The sequence below is a fragment of the Schistocerca nitens genome, chromosome 5 (genome assembly GCF_023898315.1).
Source record: "Schistocerca nitens isolate TAMUIC-IGC-003100 chromosome 5, iqSchNite1.1, whole genome shotgun sequence".
Taxonomy (NCBI): Eukaryota; Metazoa; Arthropoda; class Insecta; order Orthoptera; family Acrididae; genus Schistocerca; species Schistocerca nitens.
Window position 1 is genome coordinate 461,934,653 of NC_064618.1, and position 10,002 is coordinate 461,944,654.

The following is a 10,002-nucleotide window of genomic DNA, read 5'->3' on the forward strand; positions in this document are numbered from 1 at the left end:
CCGCAACAACAACTCTAGCTCCCCTCACATGGACGCGGCACTTCCTTGGCAGCTGGTGTTTCATCATACAACAGCCTCACGTCCTCTGCACACGCACTTAATTAATCAACGTTTCCACTAATAATAACTAAAGAGTATGAAACACGTTGTAAGACACCATGTTGCGTAAAAGAGGTCTGTATCTCACCCAGTAGCTTTCCAGAGACCAACACTCAGATTCAGCTGTCCGCACTCCCTTTGGAGCGGATCATTTCCATACAAAATTCAACCTTATCATATCATAAGAACCAGGACCATCTACTATATAATCAGAAATGCTTAATTCAACGCCGACGTTCATAATAAATCTAGTGATTTAAAGTGAACCAAACATATTAGCATACGCATATAATTTCTGAAAAAAAAAACAGAACTCAGCTGTCCATGTCTGTCACTCAAATATCTTATATGTTGTTGTTGTTGTGGTCTTCAGTCCTGAGACTGGTTTGATGCAGCTCTCCATGCTACTCTATCCTGTGCAAGCTTCTTCATCTCCCAGTACCTACTGCAACCTACATCCTTCTGAATCTGCTTAGTGTATGCATCTCTTGGTCTCCCCCTACGATTTTTACCCTCCACGCTGCCCTCCAATACTAAATTGGTGATCCCTTGATGCCTCAGAACATGTCCTACCAACCGATCCCTTCTTCTGGTCAAGTTGTGCCACAAACTCCTCTTCTCCCCAATCCTATTCAGTACCTCCTCATTAGTTATGTGATCTACCCATCTAATCTTCAGCATTCTTCTGTAACACCACATTTCGAAAGCTTCTATTCTCTTCTTGTCCAAACTATTTATCGTCCATGTTTCACTTCCATACATGGCTACACTCCATACAAATACTTTCAGAAAAGACTTCCTGACACCCAAATCCACACTCGATGTTAACAAACCTCTCTTCTTCACAAACGCCTTCCTTGCCATTGCCAGTCTACATTTTATATCCTCTCTACTTCGACCATCATCAGTTATTTTGCTCCCCAAATAGCAAAACTCCTTTACTACTTTAAGTGTCTCATTTCCTAATCTAATACCTTCAACATCACCCGACTTAATTCGACTACATTCCATTATCCTCGTTTTGCTTTTGTTGATGTTCATCTTATACCCTCCTTTCAAGACACTGTCCATTCCGTTCAACTGCTCTTCCAAGTCCTTTGCTGTCTCTGACAGAATTACAATGTCATCGGCGAACCTCAAAGTTTTTATTTCTTCTCCATGGATTTTAATACCTACTCCGAATTTTTCTTTTGTTTCCTTTAATGCTTGCTCAATATACAGATTGAATAACATCGGGGAGAGGCTACAACCCTGTCTTACTCCCTTCCCAACCACTGCTTCCCTTTCATGTCCCTCGACTCTTATAACTGCCATCTGGTTTCTGTACAAATTGTAAATAGCCTTTCGCTCCCTGTATTTTACCCCTGCCACCTTTAGAATTTGAAAGAGAGTATTCCAGTCAACATTGTCAAAAGCTTTCTCTAAGTCTACAAATGCTAGAAACGTAGGTTTGCCTTTCCTTAATCTTTCTTCTAAGATAAGTCGTAAGGTCAGTATTGCCTCACGTGTTCCAGTATTTCTACGGAATCCAAACTGATCTTCCCCGAGGTCGGCTTCTACTAGTTTTTCCATTCGTCTGTAAAGAATTCGTGTTAGTATTTTGCAGCTGTGGCTTATTAAACTGATTGTCCGGTAATTCTCACATCTGTCAACACCTGCTTTCTTTGGAATTGGAATTATTATATTCTTCTTGAAGTCTGAGGGTATTTCGCCTGTTTCATACATCTTGCTTACCAGATGGTAGAGTTTCGTCAGGGCTGGCTCTCCCAAAGCCGTCAGTAGTTCCAATGGAATGTTGTCTACTCCGGGGGCCTTGTTTCGACTCAGGTCTTTCAGTGCTCTGTCAAATTCTTCACGCAGTATCGTATCTCCCATTTCATCTTCATCTACATCCTCTTCCATTTCCATAATATTGTCCTCAAGTACATCGCCCTTGTATAGACCCTCTATATACTCCTTCCACCTTTCTGCCTTCCCTTCTTTGCTTAGAACTGGGTTTCCATCTGAGCTCTTGATGTTCATACAAGTGGTTCTCTTATCTCCAAAGGTCTCTTTAATTTTCCTGTAGGCAGTATCTATCTTACCCCTAGTGAGATAAGCCTCTACATCCTTACATTTGTCCTCTAGCCATCCCTGCTTAGCCATTTTGCACTTCCTGTCGATCTCATTTTTGAGACGTTTGTATTCCTTTTTGCCTGCTTCATTTACTGCATTTTTATATTTTCTCCTTTCATCAATTAAATTCAATATTTCTTCTGTTACCCAAGGATTTCTACTAGCCCTCGTCTTTTTACCTACTTGATCCTCTGCTGCCTTCACTACTTCATCCCTCAAAGCTACCCATTCTTCTTCTACTGTATTTCTTTCCCCCATTCCCGTCAATTGTTCCCTTATGCTCTCCCTGAAACTCTGTACAACCTCTGGTTCTTTCAGTTTATCCAGGTCCCATCTCCTTAAATTCCCACCTTTTTGCAGTTTCTTCAGTTTTAATCTACAGGTCATAACCAATAGATTGTGGTCAGAGTCCACATCTGCCCCTGGAAATGTCTTACAATTTAAAACCTGATTCCTAAATCTCTGTCTTACCATTATATAATCTATCTGATACCTTTTAGTATCTCCAGGGTTCTTCCATGTATACAACCTTCTATCATGATTCTTAAACCAAGTATTAGCTATGATTAAGTTGTGCTCTGTGCAAAATTCTACCAGGCGGCTTCCTCTTTCATTTCTTAGCCCCAATCCATATTCACCTACTACGTTTCCTTCTCTCCCTTTCCCTACACTCGAATTCCAGTCACCCATGACTATTAAATTTTCGTCTCCCTTCACTATCTGAATAATTTCTTTTATTTCATCATACATTTCTTCAATTTCTTCATCATCTGCAGAGCTAGTTGGCATATAAACTTGTACTACTGTAGTAGGTGTGGGCTTCGTATCTATCTTGGCCACAATAATGCGATCACTAAGCTGTTTGTAGTAGCTTACCCGCGTTCCTATTTTCCTATTCATTATTAAACCTACTCCTGCATTACCCCTATTTGACTTTGTGTTTATAACCCTGTAGTCACCTGACCAGAAGTCTTGTTCCTCCTGCCACCGAACTTCACTAATTCCCACTATATCTAACTGTAACCTATCCATTTCTCTTTTCAAATTTTCTAACCTACCTGCCCGATTAAGGGACCTGACATTCCACGCTCCGATCCGTAGAACGCCAGTTTTCTTTCTCCTGATAACGACATCCTCTTGAGTAGTCCCCGCCCGGAGATCCGAATGGGGGACTATTTTACCTCCGGAATATTTTACCCAAGAGGACGCCATCATCATTTAATCATACAGTAAAGCTGCATGCCCTCGGGAAAAATTACGGCCGTAGTTTCCCCTTGCTTTCAGCCGTTCGCAGTACCAGCACAGCAAGGCCGTTTTGGTTATTGTTACAAGGCCAGATCAGTCAATCATCCAGACTGTTGCCCTTGCAACTACTGAAAAGGCTGCTGCCCCTCTTCAGGAACCACACGTTTGTCTGGCCTCTCAACAGATACCCCTCCGTTGTGGTTGTACCTACGGTACGGCTATCTGTATCGCTGAGGCACGCAAGCCTCCCCACCAACGGCAAGGTCCATGGTTCATGGGGGGAGGATATCTTATATATATCTTCAAATTTGGAACGTGATTTACTCCCCTGGAATGTTTGGATTGGAGGGTTCCACAGTGTTTGGATGTACACACTACCACTTATTAATTTCAATAAACCTAATAACTGACATCTAATTCCCTATAGATACCATACAATAGCATGGCTCAGTTAAGTAAATGAATAGTACAAAATTTACAGACACGTCAGGTTTGTATGTTTGTTTTCATCTAGATGCAGTATTATCCATAAGGGTGTTGCATACGCAGAAATTAGTTACCAGAAGTGGTATGTTTTGTTCATCTGTGTGACGAGTGAATGCTCATTCCACAATGCCCGATCGTCCTGTACTGCTGTGATGTCGGCAGGGTACTTTAGGCTGTATTACGATACAAACTATAGGGTCTCAGCACTTGGACTCCTTAGAAGACAGTTGAGTGTATTCACACACTTATTGTGGCACCAAGAGTGGAGGTATCCATAGACAAATGTGCTGCAATTGTAGCACTCAGAGAAGCAGGTCCATATAGGCCCCAAATTTCGAAACAATGTGGCATGTCCATAGGGGAAGTGCATTACGCCTTTCACAGCCAGAAGACAACCCGTAGCAATAATGACCTACCATGACCACGACGACCTCGTAAAACAACTGAAACTGATGACAAAATCATCACAATTACTCGTAAGAGAATAGGTTCAAGACAGTACCACAAATTCAAGCAGAATTGATAGAAATTAACAAGTAAAAGATATCTGTTGAGGGGAAAAAAGGAAAGAAGGATTGATGCCGGCTTGAAAGGACGTGTTGCAGCGAGGAAACGCTTCCTGAAGACCATAAATAAAAAGAAGAGACTCGAAAGGGCTAGGAAAAACAGCAATTGGTCACATGAAGAGTGGAAGAAAATGTTACTCACAGATTAACCAAAATCCGAGATTTTTGGTACCAGAAGGAGGTATTTGTTCGTCTGTCTGAAGGAGAAAGAGTGGGTCAGCAGGGCATCTATCTACAATTTAACACGATAGGGTTTCTATTATGGTTTGACATTGTGAAAATAGCAGAGTGTATCGACCAATAGCACTAGCACCACGTACTTCAGTATCATAGGATAGCATGTGAACTGCGCTTAATAGGGAAAGGATTCACATTACAGCAGGAAAATGACCCAAAACATCGGCCATCTTTCTGTAAGAAGTGCACTGCAAAGGAAAAACAGAAAGAACTGAAATATATAGTGTGGACGTTTCAAATTCCTGACTGTAATCATACTGTAATTGTCTGGGATGAAGAGGGCAGATGTATCCCGGAATTTCACGAAACAGCAGAGAACATATCTAGAAAGTCGGCAAGGATGTGTAGAGTCATATAGACCCGCAATACCTACAACATGATATTGATCGCTTGCCTCTAGTTTGGGAGGTAGTCATTAAATTTAAGGAAGGGTACTTTGATGACAGTAAAATATAAATTTTGTGTTTGTGTTATATATGTTTAAGTATCTATAATTGTATTTAATGGAGAAATAAAGTTGTGTTTGTGTTTGTATTTGAAATATGACATGACATTAAAGGTTTGTTTTAAATAAATGAACGGCACTGTAATCCTCTTTATGCGAAAGAGCCTACAATAAACGTTAAAAAACTTGTTGCAAAGGAATTTCTGCCTATTCGACAATCGATGGCCTTTTACCAGAACTTTCTGTCCAACTTGCAGTTCCTTCTTTGAAACTGCCGCCTTCTGCCCGTGCTCTCTCTTTTCTGCCTTCTTGCGATTACTCTCAAGTGCGAATTGGACGATCGCTTTGTGCCTTCACTTTTCAGAGGGCATACTTTTGACTAACTCTCAACTTCTGACGGGAGGATTTGTTCTTCAAGATTAAAACAGGAGCTAAACCTGTGGACTCATGAGGTCCGCGAGGCCCATTATAAGGGTAAAGCATTTTTAAACAACTTGCCTTTCATAGTCTGAATGAAGTTGATGAGATCCGTTTACAGGACACGAAGCTGAAATAAATAACAAATTATGTTTCGTAAGCTAAACATTTTTTGAAAAACGAGCTGAAGGTGACAAAAGTGTAGTTATTGTAGTAGGAACGTATGTTTTATTGATTGTTATGAAAGAAAAAACAATTGCAACAATACAAGTAACATTAAAGACACATTATGGAACTTCTAAAAAAGTCAAAGACAGCATTCCTTGCATTCGAAATGGAAGTCAGTATTACTAACTGTACATCACAACAGGGCCTATTGTATAGAAGCAGTAAAATTAAACGCATTTAAACATATGCAAACAAAAAATTTCAATTAGTTGTCGTTATTCGTATGGTACTTTCAAATCAACTTGCACAATGAAACCACTGATGTCATCTTCCACATTAGCACCCCTTTGAAAAAACCAGTAGGTTTATTTTCCATCTTTCGGGATCAGTGGCAGAAGGGATCTGAAGTCTTCAGCTGTTTCTTTGGATATCGGTTTTCCTTCTGGCCATAGTGGAATTAAGTGTTCACACAGTTTTAATGGATGGGAAACAGGTCTCACTTTTGTTTCCTTTTTCTGAATGCTTATTTCAACTGCAGTCTTCTGGTCAAAGCCTCTTTTCATAAAAAAGGTTAGAGGTTTGTCATTTCTCATTCAGATTTCTCTAGTTTTTAGTCAAATTATATTGTGTTTTTCTGTATCAACTTTCGGTTTGTTATTTGTTTTTCCAGCATTTGTGTTCCAATGAATTCTCTATTTTCGACCTTGTGAGCACAGAAAATAGTCTTTTTACGTATTACTTTCATTACATTCATAATACGTCGACAGTGTATAAATGTTGTAGTTTCAGTGCACATTACATTGTCCGCAGCTCGTGGTCGTGCGGTAGCGTTCTCGCTTCCCACGCCCGGGTTCCCGGGTTCGATTCCCGGCGGGGTCAGGGATTTTCTCTGTCTCGTGATGATTGGGTGTTGTGTAATGTCCTTAGGTTAGTTAGGTTTAAGTAGTTCTAAGTTCTAGGGGACTGATGACCATAGATGTTAAGTCCCATAGTGCTCAGAGCCATTTGAATCATTATTTTGCACATTACGTCTCCTAAACCACTGTCATTGGACCAAAAAAAAACACACACAGTTCGCATAACATACTAAACTGTCTTTTGTTTGACGTTTCACTTGTTTTCTGTTTTGTTTCACATTCAGAAACCACTAAGCAAGTCAAGACCCATCAACATCACAAAAGTTGTCAAATTCTTTTCTAGCACTGTCCTCTCCTAATTTTTGCAAACTTTGAAGGGGCTCTCTCTTGGTCTTCCTACTTACGTTTAAGTCCCCTTTTTCGCTTCCCTTTTAATAACTGATTTATATCTGGTTTACGAATATTATTTTGTACACCAATAGGCTAGTACTGCATTCCGCAGTGGTATCTTCTAAAAAACTAAACTCCTCCCAACGGTACCGACCGGCCGCCGTGTTATCATCAGCCCACAGGCGTCACTGAATGCGGGTATGGAGGGGCATGTGGTCAGCACACCGCTCTCCTGGCCGTATGTCAGTTTACGAGACTGGAGCCGCTACTTCTCAATCAAGTAGCTCCTCAGTTTGCCTCACAAGGGCTGAGTGCACCCCGCTTGCCAACAGCGCTCGGCAGACCGGATGGTCACCCATCCAAGTGCTAGCCTAGCCCAACAGCGCTTAGCTTCGGTGATCTGACGGGAACCGGTGTTACCACTGCGGCAAGGCTGTTGGCAGTGGTATCTTCTCATTTACATTTATTTGCCTTTCATCGTTTTCCTTACCCACTACTGCACTTGACGTTAAATCACTGTTGCGACTATTTTCTGTCAGACAACAATCTTTGGTTGGAACGTCCGCACTTACAGATGCTCCCTAAAGAACGAAAGAAAGAATGAAATGCGTAATGTATTTGACAATTTGTTTACGTTTTTTAGGAGTAGTTTTGAGGCTATCCTCCAAAAGAAACTTGCGTTTTCGTAACTTTAAAGTTCCACATCCATTCGACAACATTTCTGCACTTTCAGTAATAGTCTATTTTCTTGTCTTGAAAACGGCCATTATCGCACCTGGTAAACATAACATTCATGACGTTACAACACGCAACCCAGTATTAGCACCGTAAATACCACACAGCTCACACAACAAGTAAAGATGGAGATCTGCTTGGTCGGTGCACGTAGACAATGGTGTGAACACGCGTTGCCACGTGTTTCATCTACCGTCACTAGACCTGAGACTGGTAAGTGGCGCTTGGTCTAGTGTTTCAGAACTACAATTTGGATTGTAGCTTACGGCTTTGTGATAAACAATTAAAAAACCAATGATAGGCGAAGCGGCACTTAGTCCCCCCCCCCCCCCCCATCATTTCAAGGCAACCATTGCTACGACGACAACTCTGATGTTTTTCTAAATAGATTGTGTTGTTTCCCAACAGGACGCGCTCACATCAGAAAGTTTAAAGAAATGGGGCTTGGTTTAGTGATGCATAACATGGTCCAATTAGAAAATCTCTTCCATTTATTTACACATTGTTCCATCAGCAAATTAAATATGAAAGCACATTTTTTTAAAAATTATCTTCGAAACACAAGGCTAGGTGGATTCCAGTCTCGCAGTAATAATAACTAATTACGATTTTATCTCATTAGCACGATCGTTATTTCAGATTGGAAATGGTTCTCGCACTATACAAATTTTTCAAAACCGAGACATTGTCTGCAATATTCTAGTATATTTATTACAGGTCCCTGAAGGTAACTGTACGTCGACTGCGAGTTACTGCGAGAATTTTAAGAACACGAAGCTCATCCTCAAAGGAAATGGCATATCGGACGCTAGTGCAACCCATTTTGAGTACGTCTCGAGTGTTTGGGATCCCCACCAGGTCAGATGAAAAGAAGAGAGGCGGGCTGCTGGATTTGCTACCGGTAGGTTGTCAACACGCGAGTATTGTGGAGACAGTGAGCTGAAATGGGAATCTCTGGACGGAAAACTTAGAAAACCGTCATTTGAAGCTGGATGCAGAACGAATTTACTGTCGCCAAAGTGCATTTCGCGTAAGAACTAAGGAGGTAAGACAAGAGAACTTAGGGTTTGTACGGAGGCATATAAGCAATCGTTTTTCCCTCTCTCTATTTGCAATTGAAGCAGGAAAGGAAACGACTCTTAGCTCGCCACGGTACCCTGTCCCATGCAGCATATGGTGGCTGGTGGAGTCTGTTTGTAGATGTAGGTGTACAGGTACACATGTCGACAACTTCCAAAAGCTGTGGGGATGTCATGTTCTATGTTATTTGTGTGGAAATCTTGTGTTCTGAGCTTCACTGTAGAAGGGTATTCTGGATTATAAGTAAGAGCCAGGTATGCCCCTTATACTTGCTTTCCCTCTGAGGTGCAGCGTAAAAAAGTTTTTATATCACATGTTAGCAGTTGTGGCAAGGTATTTCCACTCTATTAGGGAATAAATAATTTCAAATGCGCAATTAATATTGCACTAAGAAAGATTCCCTGTGTCAAGGTTATTCCTTAAGTCAGATTGTGTTATAAGATTAATTTATATGTTAACATACTTGAAGAAAACGGGCATTTTCATCAGGGCAAATTTCTTGAGGAATTGCCGGGCCAATCTAGTTCACTTTCCAGAGCACAGGCATCTTACAATTCCTTGAGGATATATCTACAAGATGATTGCTGGTGAACACCAAATATTACTCTTCCTGTTCGCTTTTGTGTAATCAACATCCTTTCTAAGCGACGAGTTATCGTGTAAAATTGTTTCGTAAGACGTTGTTTGGAGGAAATATGTAAAATGTGTCGTGAAGTTGATTCGTTTGCTTCCAAGAATAAAAACTACAGGAAGAGCAAAATTAGTTGAAATTAATTGTTTGAGTAGCTCAGTAATATGTTTTTTTTTCTTTTTTTTTCAATTCAAGTTTTCATCGGTATGAACACCCAAAAATTTTAACATTATATCCTATTCTTTGACTACTGTTCATGCGCATCAGTTGCTCGTATGTACCTGAAGTACTTTAACCTGGACTGAGATTACTGTGTGTAGAAGTCTGTCAAGATCTAACACTCTTCAAATGTCCTACCACACTGTTCAGACACTGGAAAGCAACTGTATAGCAGAGGAATAGTCAAAGGCCCGTGGATGTCAGGGTACAAGCCACGTGGAAGTATATTGACAGTAAGGCACAGTGAATTCGGGAAATGACATTCGGCAGTGAGCTATGCCTAGCTACTTCAATGCCCACACCTTCCTGCAT

General features: G+C 40.9%; 1 pseudogene; it reads right to left on the reverse strand.

Annotated features, from left to right (window-relative positions):
• Nucleotides 1-7,348: 7,348 nt before the first annotated feature.
• On the reverse strand, nucleotides 7,349-7,466 carry LOC126261138 (5S ribosomal RNA; annotated as a pseudogene).
• Nucleotides 7,467-10,002: the final 2,536 nt, after the last annotated feature.